The sequence below is a fragment of the Aricia agestis genome, chromosome 18, assembly GCF_905147365.1.
Source record: "Aricia agestis chromosome 18, ilAriAges1.1, whole genome shotgun sequence".
NCBI lineage: Eukaryota > Metazoa > Arthropoda > Insecta > Lepidoptera > Lycaenidae > Aricia > Aricia agestis.
In genome coordinates, this window is record NC_056423.1 from 2,073,923 (window position 1) to 2,096,606 (window position 22,684).

Sequence of the window (22,684 nt, forward strand, 5' to 3'; positions counted from 1 at the left end):
CATTCAATAATTGTTGAATACATATTAATAACAATAATTAAGGGGATTCAAGTTGTTAATACAGACAGGTGGTACACGCAACAGTTCAACTTTGTACGTGTGTACATGCCTTTATGAGGTCAATGACTTATATATCCTTAAAGTGCATTCGGTAGATACTTTTTAGTCATTTTACCGATTTTACCGAAATTTGCTCTTTTTTATTTTTGCTCTTTGCCGAATTTACCAAAAATTGCTGATACAGTACTTAGTAATAGTTTGTGGGTTTTGCGCTTTGCCGATTTTATCTAAATTCGTGGACTTCGCTCCTGGCAACTAAAAGTCTAAAACTAAACAGAGATAAACTATCCAGGGAGAGATGTAAGCTGAATCTATGTCAGATTATAAAATAGCTTCTACGTTACCAAGTCATAATATATCAAAGGCATACATAAAAATTATTTTGTTATCATTAGTTACGGTATATTATTAAGTTCAAAGCCCTGACGAATAACAAAATGGCCAAGCCACCGATTTTGACTAATGTGTATAGTTTTTAGATTCATCTCGTGCGGCTTACACATTATAATATTATTAACAAATATTTTGCCGCGAGTTAGTGTACAATTAAGGTTTTTAGATTTAGGGCTGAGTTTCTAACCTTACATAGGTTAGAAACTTGGCTCTACATGAGATCTCACTACTTTTTGACACGACGAACTATAATATTATTATGTTCTCATCTTGGCAACATTTTTACATGAAAATGTTTTTGGTGGGATTTCATTTCTTTTTGTAAGCTGGTTTACCTTGTTTTTTCTTTTAGTTCATTTTTTAGGGTTCCGTGCCCATAGGGTAAAAACGGGGAGCCTTTTACTGAGACTTCGATGTCTGTCCGTCTGTCTGTCTCCAGGCTGTATCTTAAGAACCGCTATAGCTAGACTTCAGAAATTTTCACAGATTGTGTATTTCTGGTGCCGCTATAACAACAAATACTAAAAACAAAATAAAGGAAATATTTAAGGGGGACTCCCAAAAATTAAGACACTTGAAATTTACACAAAATCCTTAATTATATTATACGTACTTTAATATTTGATAATAAAATTGAAATAAAATAAATAATTAAGGGGGCTCCCATACAAAAACACATTTTTTTTCCCCTCCTTTCGCTCTATAACAGTTAACAGTATGGAACCCTTCGTGCGCGAGTCCGACTCGCACTTGGCCGATTTTTTTTGTGTATTTCTTTTAGGTTTCCGTACCCAGAGGGTAAAAACGGAACTCTATTACAAGACTTCATTGTCTGTCCGCTATCCGTCTGTCTGTCTGTCTATCTGTCTCTTGGATGTATCTCATATATCTAGCGACGGACTTACCGACTATCATAATATAAATTATAAACTTTTATCTTATTTTTAAGTTTCCGTACCCAAGGGGTAAAAACGGGACCCTATTACTGAGACTTCGATGTCTGTCCGTCTGTCTATCTGTCTCTAAGATGCATCTCAAGAACGGTAGAACTAGAGAGTTGAAATTTTCACAGATTATGTATATCTGTTGCCGCTGTAACAACAAATACTAAAAATAAAATAAAATTAATATTTAATATTCAACAAATACTAAAAATAAAATAAAATTAATATTTAATATTCAACAAATACTAAAAATAAAATAAAATTAATATAATATCCCATACAACAAACGTGATTTTTTTGGCCTTTTTTGCTCTATATCAATAATGGCAATTTTTCTCAAAGTCCTTAGTTATATGTCTACTTTAATATTTAATAATAATATTAAAATAAAATAAAAAATTAAGGGGAGCTCCCATACAAAAAACACAATTTTTTGCCTAATTTTGCTCTATAATGGTACGGATAGAGGTTAAGTTGGGTTTGATTATTTTTTTGTTGTTTTAGTACTAATATCATGTTACATACCAAATTTCAGCTCTCTAAGACTTCAGGAAGTACCTTACAATTTTGATGATCGGTGAGTCAGTGACCAAATTGTGGGTTTTTGGACACCTATAAAATCTAAAGTATAATAGCTACGGTATTCAAACTTTGCGGATTTAATAACTATACCCATGTCACTATATGTATAAAATTTCAACTATCTGGCATTATTCAAACCAAAGTTACGAGGGTTCAAAAATACGACGAAACGTTTCGAGAAAAGGTAGGTAGTGCCCTTGCGCGCTTCGCTTGGCTCATCTTGGCGGGGGCACTCCCGTCCCCCCAGATAGCTTCTACGTTACCACGTCATAATATATCAAAGGCATACATAAAAATTATTTTGTTATTTTGAGGCTATTTATTTTACATTTAATTAAATTATCTAATCGATTTCTAAATGCACTATGCAGTAGTCAATAAAATAAATATTAATTTAAGATTAAAATCTGCGCCTGTAGGAGGCAAGGTGCAGCATAATCTAATGCAGTGTTTTCCAACCTGTGGGTCACGACCCCCTGGGGGGTCGCGACTCGAGAAGCTTCTGTAGGGGTCGCCAGGGTCGAGAGAACTATTTTAGAAAAAAAAACCAATAAAGATTAAAAATATTTATATTATACGAGCTTTTGCCCGCGGCTTCGCTCGCATATACAAACTTTCTTCCCCTATTTTAACCCCTTGGAGGTAGAATTGATCAAAATCCTTTTTTAACAGATGCCTACGTCATAAACCGCATACCAAATTTCAGCCCGATCGGTCCAGTGGTTTGGGCTGTGTGCTGATAGATCACCATGTCAGTTAGTCACCTTTGAGTTTTATATAATATAAATATTATCTAAGTATTCCAGCATTTTTACAAAAGAATATTATAACCTACCTACTACTTGATAAAAAAGCGTAACGTAACCTAACCTTGTTAATAAAGCAAGGGGTAAAAAGTGATAAAGGTTGCAAAATATGTTTCCATACCAGGTTGAAAAACACTGATCTAGTGCTTAGATTGATTTGAATAGCCTGTGTAGGTTGGAGTAGGTGCAATAGGTAACCTAACTGCCTACTTGATCTAAGTACCTCGTAATGTAGGTAGATAATATTCTAGTTGAAAGCGAGCTGACATAATTACTAAGTCTAAATTTTCTTCAGTCATGTAATCGATATTATTTGGGATCATCATGTAATTTATAGAAAAAAAATCCATTATTATTGCTATGAATTGGAAAGTATGTTTGTTTGTTTGTTTGTTTGTCCTTCCTTCACGCCCAAAGTCCAAACGAAGCAAAAAATGTTGTTGAAATGATGAAAAGTAACATAGGCTACTTTTGGTCTTAGGAAAACATCATAATCCCAAAGGAGGCTTACGCGATTTTCAAATTTTAAAAAAGCTAGTTCAAAATAAAGATCGTCTTCTAATATTATACCATAGAAAATAATATTATACCGTAGAAAAAGGAGATAGTATTTCCATAGTCTATAGAATAGAATAGAAATCATTTATTTGCTGAAATAAGGTAAAATATGATGTTAAAGTTATGTGGTAAAGCTCTCTTATTTTGCCTTTGGGTGGCGTGCGAATTTTATACAGTCTAATTTATAATTTATTTACTTAAACTAATACTACTTATAATTATTTATCCTTTTATCTTATTATATTTTCAAGTATACTATTTCTAATACTTAAATAATTATTATAAAGAACTTAAGTAATACAATAATATTATGTCAATTTGTGATTTTTCTTACATAAACAATTTAAATTTTAGATAATGAATAATATTTATGTCATGAATTATCATCTTATTTTATTTCGATATGATTATTATTATTATATTCTAATATAGATAATAATATGTCAATAAATTAATTAGCTGATTTTATGATTATACCAATCTAGTATCTATGTACTATCGAGGAAACTGATTCCTAGGCAGTTGACAGACCAACGTCATTTGGTCCGCTTATGACAATTCAATGTTAGCTGTGATCAGTCGGATGGGTTTGACGTAACGCGACCAAATTACTTAGGTCCGCCATCTGCCTAGGAATCAACTTCTCTGACAGTACAGCTACTATCAGAGAAGTTATCATTCATAAATCATAGGCAAATGGCAGACCTACGTAAATTGGTCGCGTTTTGTCAATCCCAGCTGATAGATCACGAATTACATTAAATTATCATAATCCGACCAAATGACGTAGGTCTTTCACCTGTCTATGAATAAATTTCTTCGATGGTGCCTATATTAGGTATATTATATTCTTATTTTTGGACAAAATTAATTAATTATTTCTTGTTTCCGTGATCCGTCACATACTTAGGTAATTATTACCTAATAATTAATAAATTATTGTTTTTATGAAAGAGAGAAATAGTGAAAGGTCAATGGCCGAATTTCTACGTGTTCTGTGACCGTGCTGTAATACTGCATTTATACATTCGCGTTCGCTATTCGCCTCGTCATTCGACGAAACATCCCACGAAACATTCGTGTACGAATGCTGTCGCGAACTACCGTTCACACATTCGTGGGGTGATTCATTTTGATATTCGCATACGAACATGGAGGACGTGTTCATATTATGATAGCGATGTTGAATGAGAAATATGAAATTTATGATAGCGATGTTGAATGAGAAATATGAAATTTATGATAGCGATATTTTGGGTCCCAAATGAACTCATCCTTTTTGTAAAATTGTAGGAATTCTAAAATTCGCCCTTCACTACACTCCATTTTTATTACATAATAATAATAATACTAAATAATAATAAAAATAATAATAAATATTTATTAAAAACCGAAATATATTTCCTTATATTAGCCCGCCAAACTCCATAGCAGTTTATCGGCGAGCTACGCGCTCATAAATACTATATTAAAACTAATAAATATAATAATATACTTTACTAACTACAAAATCTTTTTGTATGTATAATGATAATAAGTTATAAGTAAGTATCTTAAATTATGACTTATAAGTTTACACAATAGTAAGAAAAGAAACGACTGTAATAACTAATAACATTGTACTATAACATAATAATAACATGATAACATTTTAATATACACTGTACTAAAAATAGGCTTATTTTCAGTACAGTGTCAAATATTATGCACGTTCGGCTTTGTACTGTACGTCCTGTAGGGTCGGACGCTAGCTGTCAACTGAATGCAGGCGAATGTGTAAACAGTAAGTTCGTATTCGCTATTCGTGCCCTTTGATTCGCGCCCGAAAAACCGCTCTCAACGCGAATGCCACGAATAGCGAGGCGAAGTGCGAGGCGAATAGCGAGCGCACTGTTTACACATTCGTGTTCGTCATTCGCCTCGTGATTCGCCTCGCTATTCGTGCGAATGTATAAATGCGGTATAAAAACCTTGGAAACTTAAAGCACAATAAAGTTCAATAAACGTAACCTGCGTAGGTATAAAGCAGTGTTTTTCAACCTTTTATGTCTAGCGTGTGAAAAAATATATCGCGACCCCCAAACTCTTTGCTTGTTATCTTGTACCTTTTGTATGTTTGTGAATATATTATCCTCTTGCTAAAATTTTCCTACTTAATATAATATTAATATTTATTGTTTTTTACTGAAATAGTTTTCTCGACTTCTGGCTACCCTTCTACAGAGGCATCGCAACCCCCCAAGGGGTCGCGACCCACTGGCTGAAAAACACTGGTATAAAGCATAAAAACTATTTAACCTGCTTTGTTTGCTATTTGTTTACGTTATACGACAATTTTCCTAACAACTTAACTACAAAGATAGCACAGTCCTAAAACTCGAGGTGTACAAAGACCACCGAAAATACTAAAATATTAAAAAATAATTGCGGACTCGATAGAAGGGTAACTATTATGGGGTTAGGGGAAGTCCGCCAGACGCGGCCGCTGAGGGGAAAATGCGAAAAGTCTCCCCAACCGGCGGCCATCTTGTGACGTCACGGCCCGGACTCCGAGCTACCAATTTCACCAAAAACAATGGCCCCACAATAACCCCACGATCCATGTAGAACTTGCAGCCAGAGAACGCTTTTTATAAATCTTTTCACCGACAACCTGACACTTAAAAAATAAAACTTCGATCCTTAAACGTCAGGTTTGGCATTTCAGACGCTACTGAATAAAAGCGAAACGATTTAAAAAGTGAAAAAAATAAAAAAAATCGAACGAGAAACACAAGTGCGATTGTTGAAAAAAAAATCCACCGCAGTCCGTCCCCGTGTGCTTTGATGAAGCCGGGGACGTCGCGATTGGTCCGCTGAGATGCGAGGGCGGAGCCTCCGGAAGCCCCGCCCCCGGTCGTTAGGGGTCTTCGCGAGAGACCGAACAAAACCTACCAGGCGCTTGGCGGTCGCGCCGCGCGCACTCGCACCTCCGTTAGTAAAATACGTAAAAAAAATATCGCGGACCGAGTGCACCCACAAAGTGTTAAGTGTAAATTAAATTCTTCCAAGCACCAGCTCAATTATCTTCCACAAACGATGTATATATTAGTGTTAATGATAATTTAATGTTGAATTATGTAATTAAACAATTGCCAAAGAAGATTTAATTAATTTGCCGGCGGAACGCTTGGAGATAGAATCTATGCATTTTCACGCGTCCATGAAGCGAGACAGGACTTGAAATGAAGTGTGTGAGGTGTTACACTTTTAGTGCGAAAGCGATCTGACAAAGTGGCGGGTAATCTGACGGAGTGCGCGCGATCTGACAAAGTGCCGGTAATCTGACAAAGTGGCGGCTGATCTGACAACTTGCGGGCAATCTGACAAAGTGGCGTTTAATCTGAGGGTGTGATCTGACAGTGGCGAATCTGATAGCTTTCGATCTGGCGGCGTGTGGATAATCTGACAAAGTGTTGCACAAGTGTTCTGACAAAGTGTTGCGGGCGGAGGGCGAGGGCGGCAAGATAGGCACAGAGCCGAAGGTGCAGCTGTGCGGCTGGGGTCAGGGCTACGCCCTGGAGGGCTGCGACAGCCTGCTCCGGCCCCAGCCGCACGCGAGCCAACTTGGCACTGTGTACGCGACGAAACGAAGGAGGAGGAATGGAAAAAGGTAAGTGGACGGAAAATCAATGATATTTTTTTAATCGTATGCAGTGAGCAGTGGCGTTGGCTTAGGATGATCCTTTTTAGAATTTTGGGTGCAATTGAATTTTTTTCTGTTTGTTTTGCCCCTGTAGCGCCCGTAGGCCGTAGGAAAGGTCTAGATAGGTATTCTTTGATGAAAGTTTGGGGCTTGAATAGATTCTTTCTTCTCTGTTTGGCCCCCGTTGCCAGAAAGAAATATCTGTCTATGAGAATTAATGAAATTCGAAAAAAAGATTTGGGAATAGGTTTAGTGGTACTTGGCAGTAAATTCAAGGTTGGCAGAAAATGCCACTTTTCATTGAGCCTTTGTACTTTGAGCATACCCTATGTGTCTACCAGGATCTGATGGCAAAAAGTGAGAAAAGTAATTGACTCTAGCAATACCGGGGTAATTGGAATAAAACATTTTGATCCTTTTTTTTCCTTATGTGTGTGACTATAAAATTATGAATGATGATATTTTTTCTGAAAATCTGCCATCCTAATTTGCCATCAGATCATACACCTATAGCAGGGGTCACCAATTAGTTTCGCTAGGGGTCCGTTTTAAGAATTAAAATGACCTTCGCAGTCCTCACATTTAAAAAATATATTATTAAACAAATGTTATTACGGAAATTACAAAGATGTTTATTTGTATCAATGAGAAAAGTGACAATTTTTGTTGCTACAAGTTCATCAGTATGTCGAAACTGTAATTAATTTTTAAAGAAGAACATGCTTGGTCCGCACACAATGGGTCGGTCTCGGCGGTCCGGATGCGGACCGCGGCCCGCCATTTGGTGACCCTTGACCTATAGTATTATGGATTTGAGGACTTTATAACTGGGTGTCATCGTCCCTTTATCTTATTGAGAACTTTGTAGAGCTTAGTGGGAAGATACTCTTAAAGGCCTAAAGTATTAGACTTTGAGGTGGTCTAGCAGGAAGTACTGTAACTGTTTTATGTGTCCGACAGTGAAAGAAGTGTGCTACAGTGTTATCACGAAGATAATAATAAAAAAAATAGCTCTACCTTTTATAGATGTCCTTCAGAACTGTATACCCCCTAAACTTTAGACGTGGGAGAGCCATGCTTCGGCACGAATGAGCCGGCTCGACCGGAGAAATACCACGGGCTCACAGAAAACCGGCGTGAAACAGCGCTTGCGCTGTGTCTCGCCGAGTGAGTGAGTTTACCGGAGGCCCAATTCCCTACCCTATTCCCTTCCCTACCCATCCCTACCCTCCCCTATTACTGCAGCTCTTCTGATGCTGCGAGTGTCCATGGGCGACGGAAGTTGCTTTCCATCAAGTGACCCGTTTGCTCGTTTGCCCCTTTATTTCATTAAAAAAACCTTAGGAGTTATGACATCCTTTTGGATAGGTCAGGGGTTCCCAAAGTGTGCGACGCGGTTCGCCGTGGAAAGGCAAGAGGGGCGCCGTGAGTCGATCCTCCGTCATTATATCCGAAACCACAAATATTATAAATAAAATTATAATATTAATTTTGTAAAGCCTTACAATTAAATATATTTTGTTTATTTACCTGCTTAACCTAACTATAGTCATTAAAGGTGTCTATTAATGTATGTTTTTGTAATAGCTAGGCCACAATAGACATAACGACCAGTAGTTCGACTGCAAAGAGACGGACAGGTTTCAATATCTGTCAAATTCGTCGGGTTTCACTAGGATTATGAACGGAATGTGCCTCGCGCTGGCTGATATAATTTATTTTTAAATATTTAAAATAAAGATTTCAAAATTGGATTCTGACAATTTTAATCACATGTGCCAAAACACAAACAACAATACGACCAAAGAGGAACAAGTCCATCGAATATGTCATAGTTTTAAATTCGTAGGTAACAAGTTAACAACCCTAGCGACGATTTTCGTCATAATACGTCAAATTTAAAAATTTCAACATCCAGTTCTAAGTCGACATACTCTATCATTCTGTCTACTCTGGCTAGGCAGAGTGCCGTGACAGAATATTTTGACTTGTAACTGCGCCGCAGGCTGAAAAATATTTGGAACCCCTGGCACAGAATATATTATTAGTACCTTACCTGGGATAGGTTACTTTGTGACCTGCAGAACAGAATAGAGAATACTTAGCACAAGTACCTAAAGTGACCGCAACCGAAACTCCATGGTAGCCTGTCGTTCTTTACCTCCATACTCTACATTCTACAATATAGTATATAGAGTTCATAAACAGGAATAATTAAAACTTTTATAAAATTATAAAAGTCTGGCTGTCGTTGGCTTTTTCGCCCTAAGCGCAAAATATAAAAAAAAAATTAAATAAGATTTACATTGTATGATTTTCCGATAGTATCTTGCGAAACAAAGTATACTTATATCGAAACAATTACTATTAAGTTTAACCTTTGCAAATATGTAGTAAATAAATACTGGAAATCCATATTAACGAATTAATATCAATTATATTCTCAATCGTACGTTTCCGTTAGAATATTTAGGTTTAAGGTCAAATGAAAATTACTGTTTTTATACCGAATTCCAATTCATTTTTTTTTATTGTAATCTTGCAGTCACTTAAAATGATTACTTACTTAATTTCAATTTAACGATTTAACGAAGACTGACATAAACTCTAAGCATTTTCTGTCAAACTGATCATTAAAGTTAAGTAATCATGTCTCTATTTGGCCGTAAGTTGTCCATGTATTATCTCCAATTTAATTTTACTAAGGAATACTTTTTGATGTTTACCTCAATCATAAAATATCATAGTTAATACACTTTTGGTCCATCACACGGCACGCCATTGTACATGTGACTTTTTTACTTTTATCACCAAATCCTAGATTAGTATTGCATATTTTATTTATTATACAATATATTATTATGTTATTATTTCAACATGTCAATGTCACAATTCCAATTGATTTATAATGTGAATGTAAGGGCAGCATTTGCCAATTAGGTATAATGGCTTTCGCAACGTCGCACTGTTACTTGACGGATTTCGCGAGACCCGCATATAGACAGCCCGACAAAAACATTTTGCCTTTATTTTATATGAGGCTATGAAAAAAATTCAATTAAAGTCACTTTATTAACTAACTTACTTTTAATAAGTCATAGCGTCACCACTGGATAAGCAAAATGGTCAAAGTTACTGAAGCGCTAAAATGGCCATTTTGACTTCATTAATTATACTTGTTAATTTATATTATACAAAATTATTTGTCCAAATGTCTTGAAGTAAATTAAACAATTTTCCCTAATTGAAATAAATTTAATTCTTTGAATAAAGTAAATAATTGAAATTACACATTTTTTTTATTTTATTTTAATTTTTAATTATTCCTTTCAGATATTATTTATACTATAACTACATAATATAAAGTATGCTAAGTTTATGTAATTTGAATGTAAATTATTTTAACAAAAAACAAAAAACGTCAGATGGTCAACAGATGTCGTTTCGGCAAATTGAACATTATTATTGTCAATTATTTTATTCCAAGTACGTATTGCTAAAATACCGTATTGATTATTGCTTTTGTTGTCAAATCCCGAAAAAAATCGGAAGTAGGATCGTTTGATGGTAGTTTGTAATTTTGTTGTTAAAGTTGTGACTTATGGACTCATGTAGCCTGTGCAGCAGTGGTTCCTAACCTTTTCAGAGCGGTTACCTCTATCATGGCCTGTTAGAGAAACTGATCCCTCCCCCCCCTTAATTTTTTAAAGAAAACAATACTGCAATTAAAAATTCCTTTATTAATTTCTATTGGTAATTACTTTATTTTAAGGTTGATTATTAATTACTTTAAAAAAAAGTAATTAGAATCAACAATTTTTATATTTTTTTCTGCCTACTTATAACTTTTTTTTAAATAATTAATAATCAACAATTTTTATATTTTTTTCTGCCAATTCATCATTTTTAAGTTCCGTTACCCCTATAGATATTTTAGTCAACGTTCAGAAAAGATTTGAAAAAATTTACTCATTTTTTCATTGAGCTTTCAGCGCTGGGTAGCACAGTGTGCTGTTAGTACTTATGCCTCTTCTTCTTTGCATTAAAAAAATCTCATAAAAAAGTTAAAAATCTTCGACTAATGTGATGACTCACGCCTACTAACGTTCCATCGATATCGATGTGCTTCGATAATCGATTGGTTCCGATTCTCGATTTTTATCGTCGCAATTAGGCCGTTTATTTCCGCGTTAGCGAAAACTGTAACATGTGCTACGATTTGAAAAGTTATTTTAAAAGATTTTTTTGCAGTTACTTTTAAAATGGTTGTTGCAAAAATATTTTACAGTACTAAGGATTTTTAATATTTTGTGATATTTCTAAAAGTTTAGTTGTCGAGTATGTAAGATAAAAACTTTTTACTTGCATTAAAAATTAAAAAGCAGGCGGTCACATAAGTTTTGGATACAATTTTAGTCTGAACTGTAGGTAAATGTAATAATTATTGTAAAATATAAAATATATTGAGGGTAGGTTGTTTACTAAAATAATAAATGAGTCTTGGTCTAACGCATCAATAGCTATTTCTATCGCAAAAAGTATGTAACACAGGCAAAGTCGTATCATAAAACTCCACAAACCTCATTATTTTAAGTCGGTTAAAATCCAGAGCAAGTTTCACTTGTATCCGTGACAAAGCCTTTCGAAAATTAGTTTCGGCAATTCCGATTCGATTAGTAATCTATCCGAATTGTAACAATTGGCCGTGAATTATCGATATAGCGGTCCCCTCACTAGTTTCGACATTTTGTCTAAATGTCTAAACAGTTAATTGTACTTAGCCAAATTGCAATCGTTTTAACACTGAAGTTGGAAATAACCCAGGAGCTAGCGACAGCCAGATTTTCGTCATTTCATAAAAGCTGAAATTTTACCTGTTTATGACTCCAGTCCTATGGTGGTTAGAACGACCAACAACTATGGAGTTCCGGTCGCGGTTACTTTATAAGTTCCAGTGCTGAAACTCTACTTACAGTGCTCCCAAAGTGATAATGTGCATAGATATTTTCGTAATTTTTCGGCAACGATTGTATTTCCCGAGTGTTGGAAGACCTTGCAAGCTCTGCTTTAAACTTAACTTTAAGAAAAACAGCGCTTTGCAGCGACGTAGAGGCGCCTGACGTTGCTTGGACGTTATTATGGTATTATACCGATGGCTTCCCGGTGAGTTATAGTACTTATTGACGGACCGGCGACAGCGGACAGCCACCGGCCACAATAGACATAACGACCAGTAGTTCGACTGCAAAGAAACGGACAGGTTTCAATATCTGTCAAATTCGTCGGGTTTCACTAGGATTATGAACGGAATGTGCCTCGCGCTGGCTGCTATAATTTATTTTTAAATATTTAAAAAGATTTTAAAATTGGATTCTGACAATTTTAATCGCATATGTGCCAAAACACAAACAACAATACGACCAAAGAGGAACACGTCCAGCGAATATGTCATATATATAGTTTTAAATTCGTAGGTAACAAGTTAACAACCCTAGCGACGATTTTCGTCATAATACGTCAAATTTAAAAATTTCTACATCAGTTCTAAGTCGGTATACTCTATAATTCTTTCTACTCTGCACCGGCTATATGATATTTACTTCTATTTCTTTTGAACAAGGTGCAAAATGCTAGTGAATTGTTTGGAGCTCTTACGTTTCATAGATTCGGGTGTTTTCGTGATTACGACAATTAGCGATTATTAATTTGGGAGTACTCTGGCTCTATTCCATGATCAATTTCTGATATAATTTAAGCCTTCAAATGCGCAGCATCAGAATTCAGAGGATATATTACGCTTAAAGACCGAAATTCTGGATGGTCCGAATGGTCTTTGAGCGTAACAGACATACAAATTACAATACATACAAGTGCAACTCTGTTAATAGCGGCGGCGGTAATCACTTACCATCATACTTCATTCCTGTAGCCCTAGCATGGCCACCAGTAGAACAGCGAAAGTGAAGACAAACTGTGGACATATACTTAAGGTGCCGTTCCGATCTTTACATGTCTTTACCGCGGCTAATCGCAACCGACAAAAATTCAATTAAAATGCCACTTTATGACAGACTGTAGTCTATGTCATAAAGTAGGATATTATTTGAATTCTTAGGACTATAGTCTGTCGAGTGGCATTTCAATTAAATTTTTCGGAACGAATAAAGATCGGAACGGCACGTTAATTTTATCTCCACAGTTTGTCTATACTTTCGCATTTCTGCTGGTGGCCATGCTAGGGCTACTGGTAATTAATGATACCTAAGCAAATAAATAATAATCAAACCTGCGACCCACAAGGTGTGATAGCAAATTGAAAAATTTGCACGATTGCAACAAAAGTGATACTGTTTATATAACCATTAATATGACCTTTATGATGAGAGAGATAAGGGTGTATGAGTAAAATGTAAGACTTAAAAAAAAGTAGAGAATATCCGTTCATAGTTATTTGGTATCTTAAATGATCTTTATTGTCAGAGACATAAGGGTCACTCTCTAGGTGAAGTCGATACAGTAGAAAATACCCGTTTAGAATTATTTCGCCTCTATTATGACCTTTATTATCAAAGACGTAAGGGTCATCTAGGTGAAGTAGAAAATAATTGTGGTGTCAGATAAGACGCACCTGCAGCAGATGGTTACAATCTAGGCCCGAGTCTAGATTTCTTAATTACTAGATTACCATTCGAGGGTTAGATTAGGCTGAAGGGTTAATATTTAAAACCTAGATTATACACACTAACAAAAAAAAACCTACACCTGCGAGGAAAAAGAGGTTAACCAGCAAATCTTCAAATCAAAAAAGAATATCTTTCAAATATATTTATCCACAGCTAAAGAATAAATTAAAACCTAAAGAATTCTTTTAATCTTAATTTTTATTCCACGGTAATAAATCTTTTACAGATACCCACAGAGCTTGTTTTACGGGTTTCGGAGTTAAATATAGACAGAGTTACATCCACACTAACATCCAACCTCTTCACGCCCAAACCGCTGAACCGATTATGCTGAAATTTGGTATGGAGCTGCTTCGATACTGCTAGGATACTTTTTGTGCCGGAAAAATGGACGGTTCCCGCGTGGCATAGACGCATTTATATTTTATAAGTATAGGCTACTTTAATTTTTCCGCCCCTATTTTTTTTTGTGAAATAAGGGGGCAAACGAGCAAACGGGTCACCTGATGGAAAGCAACTTCCGTCGCCCATGGGATGAGAGCATCAGACGAGCTGCAGGTGCGTTGCCGGCCTTTTATGAGGGAATAGGTTAATAGGGGAGGGTAGGGATGGGAAGGGAAGGGAATAGGGTAGGGGATTGAGCCTACGGTAAACTCACTCACTCGGCGAAACACAGCGCTGTTTCACGCCGGTTTTCTTTGAGTACGTGGTATTTCTCCGGTCGAGCCGGCCCATTCGTGCCGAAGCATGGCTCTCCCACGTCAATATATACGAAGTCTGCCGCGATCCTAGGACGCTGGACGCCATAGGACACTGTCGCCCAAAGGCCATGGCCTATACTGCCTATACATAAATCCAGCCCTTTAAGAGGATACACCAGGGGCGAGAGAAATTGAAAATAGGTATTTGAAAATGTATTGCTGTCTCACCAATCTCAAGTCTCCCACTGCAGAGCGCGATAGAGACAACACGACAAACGTTTTAATAAAAGAACAGTAAAACTTCAATTCGTTGTCCGCTGATTCCTTCTCCAAAACTTAACCGATTTAAGTGATTTTTTCATTAAGAATTAAAGCAAGGCTTGAGCTGTGTTCCTATGTTTTATTTTTTTTGTACATTCTAGCCAGTTTTGTTTTCTGGGTGTTTGAACACAGAGGAAAATCTGGCCATTTTTTTGGGTTTTTGGACGTTCTTATCTTTTTTAATAATTAAATTATGAAAAAAAAGAAAACATAGGGACATGCTAATAGTGGCCATAGATATTCAGGAAAAAAATCATAACTCTACCGGCATGATCCAGGGAGGAAACAGAGGACAGCTTTTGTATGGAAAAACGGCGGTGTGGAATCCTCTTAAGACAAAATATATTTCGTTAAAAACGTTAACGAAATTATCAAACATAAGTCGTCTCTAAATGACATTTCGCTTTCGAAGACTAATGTCAAATCCCATACATTTTGATAACGAATTTCGTCATCGTTTTTAACGAAAGGGACTTTGGCTACGGCCCCTGAGCCGCGTGAAAAACGAATTTTGGCGCGACGGAGTTGTGGGTGTCGTCTAGTGTATTATAATTGATTCAATACTTATTGTAGAATGTTGTATTTCCATGACCGAATCGAACTTGCTACCACTGACATGACTCCTACGAGCTACGCTTTGCCATCCGCCTACATCCGTTTTCTATATATTATGTCTCTGGAAAAGTATAGGGAACATGCACGAACTATTGTCCTTACACGTCAAGCAATACAGCACAAGCTACGAATAATAAAAACTAAGGAAACTCTAAAATTACACAAAATTCTTGCATGTATTCGGGTATCTTTTTGCAAAAAGTATGCATGTATTCAGGTCACATTTTGTAGAATCTAATTTTTTTGACACAGTTACTTTTCCTTAGTTTTTATTATTCGTAGAGCACAATTTTTATATTAGAATTAAGATGCTTGTAGGCAGCACTTTGTATAAGAGAACTGCTGCACCTAGAGATGAATATAAAATTAATTACTTAACTGGGGCTTATGTCAAAATGTTCATTTAATGTAATAAAATGTTTCGTCCGAGAGTGCTGCATCAAGTAAATAATTAAGGACCTTGGACCTATACTGGTCTAGTAAATAATTAAGGACTTTCAAAGACATTAATTCATAAGGGGACATATCCACTTTATTTGGTCTGATTTTCCGGGTGGGCTTGGCAGTTGACGTAAATTGGCACTGCTGACAAAAAGACAAAGTGCTTTTCAAGTTTCAGGTAACAAAGTACAATTTATTTAAGATCAATTAAATTAAATTGCCAATTTATTAATAAACATTTATGACTGAAATTACGTCCGAAATGTTAAAAATAATTGAAATAAATGATCACCATTAATAAGTATAATTTATAAAACGTGAAATTGATTAGAAATTATTACGCTATAAATATTGTCGATAAAGTACCTATGACCTTTTTGTTAGAGTAGTGTTTCTCAACCTGTAGGTCGCGTCCCCCTGGGGGGTCGCAATGCTTCTTTATTGGACGCTAGAGGTCGAGAGAACTTTTTAAGAGGATTCCACACCGCCCTTTTTTCCATACAAACGTTGTCCCCTGTTTCCTCCCTGGATAATGCTAGTAGAGTTATAATTTTTTTCCTGAATATCTACGGCCACTAATACAATGTCCCTATGTTTTCTTTTTTTTCATAATTTAATTATTAAATAAGATATGAACGTTCAAAAACCCAAAAAAATGGCCAGATTTTCCACTGTGTTCAAACGTCCAGAAAACAGATTTGGCTAGATTATACAAAAAAAGCAAAACATAGGAACACAGCTCAAGCCTTTTTTTAATCTTTAATGAAAAAAGTACTTAAATCGGTTAAGTTTTGGAGAAGGAATCAGGGGACAACGAATCGTTGATTTTCTGGATTTTCTGCAGTTGTCTCTATCGCGTTCTGCGGTATAGGCTTGAGGTAAGGGAGACAGCTATAGATATTACACGTACTTTTTTTTCATTTCTCTAGCCGCTGTTGTATCCTCTTAAGTAAAGAGAACAATAAAGATTAGAAAGCTGGATTCATATTTTTAAGTAGAAGAATTATTTAACAAAATATATTTTTTAATAAAATTAGGAGGCAAGTCGGTCACCAACAATCGTCGTCCATGGACACTGGCATCATCAGAAGAGTTGCAGGTGCGTTGCCGGCCTTTTAAGAGGGAATACGCTTCTTATGAATAAAAGATATAAAGGATATTCAACATTCATACATGATTAAAAAGCAAAGGATGAGAGGTCGCGAAATATTTTTTCATATCACATCACACACACAAAAAGGGGTCAAATCATAGAAAAGTTTGAAAAACACTGTGTTAGAGAATGATGGATGCCACACCTGATGGCAAGTGATTAGACTATGCTATTATTATATTATGAGAAAATGGGGTTGGTTTCTTTTATAATGAGGTAAAGACTAAAGAACTATACGCCATGAAAATGCTAAGTGGTTACAAAGGTTTTTAAACCTATTAAAACTAGACTAATATTTGTAAGCTATAGCTTACATTATAATAATAATAGCTCCCACACCGGTTTCGGTGACGGTGGCCAGTTTCATTGAAACCAGACCAGCTACGCAGGAGTAATTATTTTATAGTGCCCAAGTGTGTGCGCAGTATACAAGAGCACTCTATTCCTTCACTCTCATAACCCAGTGGGACAGAAGACCGACACGACTGGGCTTAGGCGACATAGCTTATAATATTGCGAACTATAGGTACCTACAGACAAGCTAGCTATCTTACCTAAAGCTGAAAATTTTAAAGTGAATGACGCACGCAACTCCGTTGCGCCAAAATTCGTTTATTACACGGGAACAGTACATTTTTCCAGGATAACAAGTATCCTATGGGATACTTTTTATCCTGGTAAAAATGTACGGCTCTTTGGTTCGGTTCGGTTCGGTTTGGACGTACTTTGAGTCCCCGGTAAGACATAATATAATTATGTCTTTTCCGACACTCACAGGACCTCCATACCAAATTTCAGCAAAATCGGCTCAGTGGTTTGGGGTAAAAACGGGACCCTATTACTAAGACTTCTTTGTCAGTCCGTCTGTAACCGCTATAGCTAGACTGAAATTTTCACAGACTGTGTATATATTATGTTGCCGCTATAACAACAAATACTGAAAACAAAATAAAATTATAATGGGCGGGTCCCATACAACAAACGTGAGTTTTTCGGCCTTTTTCACTCTTTATCAATAATGGCAAGATGTAGGCACTTCAATTTTTCACACATTCTTTTGCTATATGTGTACTTTATTAATTAAAAATAATATTAAAATAAAATAATAATTTAAGGGGGGCTCCCATACAAAATACACAATTTTTAGCCTATTTTTGCTTATACAGATATCGGTACGGAACCCTTCGTGCGCGAGTCCGACTCGCACTTAACCGATTTTTTCTGATATAAAATATATTCCATGTCTTCTTGTGAGAAAATTTCGTTCTGATTAGTTTGTTTATCACGCTAGAAGTTAGAACCATATTGTTTCCATACATCTAACCATCCTTTGTCTGAAGTGGAACTCAGAGTTATTAGAGTATAATAAACACTTACAGAAATATCAGACAGACATACACACTGTCATATTTATGATAGGATGCAAACTAGTTAGGCACATGTCATAACACGTAGTTAGAGACTAGATGCTGTAGTATGACTGTATTTTAACTGTAACAGCTGATCATTATTTGTAATTACCCGCAATCGACGGATATTGACACTTATTACTTGACAGTTGCCAGACTAAGCTAAGTTGGAAATATTTTCTACCATCGAGGAAATTGATTCCTAGGCAATTGACAGACCAACGTCATATAATTTTGGTCAGATCATGTCAATTCAATGCTACTTGTGCTCTGTCAGAGTAGACAGAATGATAGAGTATGCCGACGTAGAACTGATGTTGAAATTTTTAAATTTGACGTATTATGACGAAAATCGTCGCCAGTATTGTTAAATTGTTACCTACGAATTTAAAACGGACATATTCGCTGGACGTGTTCCTCTTTGGTCGTATTGTTGTTTGTGTTTTGGCACATGCGATTAAAACTGACAGAATCCAATTTTGAAATCTTTATTTTAAATATTTAAAAATAAATTTGTTATATTCAGCCAGCGCGAGGCACATTCCTTTCATAATCCTAGTGAAACCCGACGAATTTGACAGATATTGAAACCTGTCCGTTTCTTTGCAGTCGAACTACTGGTAGTTATGTCTATTGTGATCTGTCGGTTGGGTTTGACGTAACGCGACCAAACTACGTAGGTCCCCATGTGCCTAGGAATCAACTTCTCTGATAATACAACCTACAAAGGTTTTTCTCTCGGGTGACACTTCACTGTCAATAGGGTACGATGATACAGTTAATATTTTCATGTAAAATAATTGTAGCATTTTTCGTAGCAAGTGCTACGCCGCGCGCTCAGCCACACAATAGAGCAGTGTTTTTGAATCTATTTTATGATGTGACCCCCAAGGTATCAAAATATTTTGCGACCTCCTCCACCAGGGCAATCCTCTGAGAAACACACAGTTTAAAAAATTGGCCAAGTGCGAGCCGGACTCGCGCATGAAGGGTTCCGTATGGTTATAGAACGAAAATAGGGAAAAAGTTGTGTTTTTTGTATGGGAGCCCCCTTAAATTATTTATTTTATTTTAATTTTATTATTTAATATTAAAGTACACATCTAATTGAGTATTTTGTGAAAATTTTAAGTGTCTACATGTTGCCATTATGGATTACGAGCCAAAAAGACCAAAAAAATAACGGTTGGTTTATAGGAGCCCCCCTTAAATATTAACTTTATTTTGTTTTTATAGCGGCACCAGAAATAATATACATAATCTGTGAAAATTTCAGAAGTCTAGCTATAGTGGTTCTTGAGTTACAGCCTGGCGACAGACTGACAGACGGACAGACAGTAATAGGGTCCCGTTTCTACCCTTTGGGTACGGAACTCTAAAAACACTGGACTAGAACATAGTGTCCATAGTCCATACCACAACATAATATTATCTTCTTATATCCAACAATATGTTAACTATCGTAAATGTTGGTATGAAACGAACTGTGGACACCTGATTGGCATGCGGCGACGCCGTGACACTGTAGTGACACTAACAGCCCTTTTTATCACCTGATGGCAAGTGATAGAGCAATTTACCAGGAAAAGACATGGGCGGAATTTAGTATTGAAAGAAACTATTAGAAATGAATGAAATGAAATTAAAGAAATTATAATAGGTACATTCCGTTAAAGTTTTCCTACCAATACCTCTTTAAATGCTTTGTATTTATCTAAATTAAATTTAATTGAAACAAATTGACTAGGACGTAAAAGGTTTTGAGTGGGGAAAAATCAAAAACGACTTAGCTGAGTTTCCGAAACCGCGAATTTTTCAGTTATTAATATTTACAACGCACTAACTAACAGGTACCTAAGGTCCTATAGGGACCTAAGGTCATACTAGGCCCCCTAGATTATATTTAACACCTATAAGATCTAAAACGCTTGCAGCTCTATGCGCTACAACAAAAAGACATAGCATGATGTTACTATAGATGACTCTTACAATGCCACCGACTCGGCAAAAAACTACAAAATTTTGAAGTAAAAACGGCTAAAAAAATGGCTAAGATACCGTTCATATTTAATGTTTTTTTTTCTATAAAATTAGGGAGCAAACGTGCAAACAAGTCCGATGGAAAGCAATAAATAAATAATAGTTCGTGAGATTAGCCCGTTCGAACAAACTCATCAACATGAAGACAAGTATATACGAAAATAATATAATTACTCCTTATCGCCTTTGCTCTGTCACTTTTGAAATACTAGTTATTTGAAGTTCAAAGAAAATAACCGCAACGACTGCAATAGTCCTAGAACGACGTACATTTTCACGTGCACGTACTTATACGGCGCTTTTTCATCGTTGCGACTTTGTCAACAATAATTGCTTACCATCAGGCATTTAGAAGCTCGTTTGCTTCCATAAGAGGCAGTATAAACTGTTAATTATAAAGGTGTGAAACTTACCATTGTGTACAACACAATAGTTGTCTTTAATTGACATAAAAACTTTTTACTAACGAAGCGAAGGTAAAATTGACAATTTCCAATGTCATAATTAATTACTCGGTTTAACCGATACCGGTTTTCATTAAGATCTTTCTATTATAGTATTAAAGTCGCTGGCGTCATTTAAATTATTATTTATTTGGTCAAGGCGAAGTCCCTGTACAATTTTTAATAATAATAAAAATCAGTAAATTTTAATAAATTTATAATTTTTTACACATTACTCATTAGAGTAGAAATGCTAAATAATTGTTTTTTTTTTAAGAAATAAGGGGGCAAACGAGCAAACGGGTCACCTGATGAAAAGCAACTTCCGTCGCCCATGGACACTCGCAGCATCAGAAGAGCTGCAAGTGCGTTGCCGGCCTTTTAAGAGAGAATAGGGTAATAGGGGAGGGTAGGGAAGGGTAGGGAAGGCAATAGGTTAGGGGATTTGGGCCTCCGGTAAACTCACTCACTCGGCGAAACACAGCGCAAGCTCTGTTTCACGCCGGTTTTCTGTGAGAACGTGGTATTTCTCCCGTCGAGCCGGCCCATTCGTGCCGAAGCATGGCTCTCCCACGATATATAATTATACTTCTTAACGCGAGCGTAGCCGCGGGTAAAGGCTCGTCAACTATAAAGAAGGTTGAAAACAACTAGAGTTATCAGTTATAATGGGTAACCGGAGAAACTGCGGTACAGTGGTATAAATGAATTAATTTTCTGCAGTTTTCACCACACATATGGGATACTGCTTCACGCTTGATGCCCGCCCGCGCCCGTTACAAGTACACTACGTACCGAAATTGATGGAAGAAATAGAGAAAATAGAAGTAATTCTGTCTACTCTGATAGAAGCATGTCATTGTAAAATCCACTTCTGTTTTAAAAAGCAGTTTATAATGTAAAAAAATAAAACAAAATGCGTATAAAATGTAAAAAATATATGAAATTCTCTTACTCGTTATTTTGATAGTCTCTTTGATAGTCTTGATATTTGTTCACTAGGTTATGTTATTAAAAATAGTGTAAACATATTTACATATTTTTTTCGCATAAATCATCCCATCAACCTAAAAATAAGTTACATTAAATAGTAGAATAATAATAATAATTGTATAATAGCTTAAGTATATATAAGTAATAGTTAAGGAAAACTAACAATAATTTTCTTGTCTGACTGTACGTTCAGATGAGCACGGTCTGTGATTACAAACCTATAATACTATAAAATATTATTTAAGTGCTTCTACAAGAGAAAAAAACTCCTTTCTCCGCATTTTTTTCTGCATATGCATGAGCGCATATGCTTCCAAAGGTACCTATGTTAATTACTTATATATTATACTTCTGGAATGTTACTAGGAATACTTTTCCTCCTATGTGAGATAACTACACATAATTATCGTATACCACTATTCTTAATGTTGGTTAAAAGACGGTTAGAAGAAAAATAAAAAAATATTACAAAAATTGAACCAGCAATTTCTGAATCGAGAGTTTCTCTAAAATACTATTTAAGTTTTCCATAATGTTACTTTGTTAATTTCAATTAAAATATATAGCTGTCTCCTTCTATCTTTATCAGAGCGATAGGGATAGACAACAGCAAAGAATTTAAAAATAATAGCGGGAAATATTCAAATTTAGAATTAGAAGAAAATGTCCGGAAAACAACGGTTCACACAATAAATGGTCAAAAAAACAAAACAAAAAAACGATTAAGAGTAAACCTCTCTCGTGGGAGACGCAATTATTTACCAATTTTAATCAAAAATATCACCTTTCACTTCCACTTAAGCATTTAAATGTCAATCTTGTGAACATCGCCTTAAGGAAATAGAGCAGGCCAAATT

At 35.8% G+C, this 22,684-nt stretch overlaps 1 protein-coding gene across 1 annotated transcript in view; it reads left to right on the forward strand.

Annotated features, from left to right (window-relative positions):
* Positions 1–6,794: 6,794 nt before the first annotated feature.
* The window catches only part of LOC121736056 (aryl hydrocarbon receptor), a 126,253-nt gene continuing 110,363 nt past the window's right edge, over positions 6,795–22,684 (forward strand). Inside the window, exon 1 of the mRNA XM_042127100.1 lies at positions 6,795–6,995. The gene's annotated coding sequence lies outside the window, so the exon portion shown is untranslated. The remainder of the gene's footprint in view (positions 6,996–22,684) is intronic.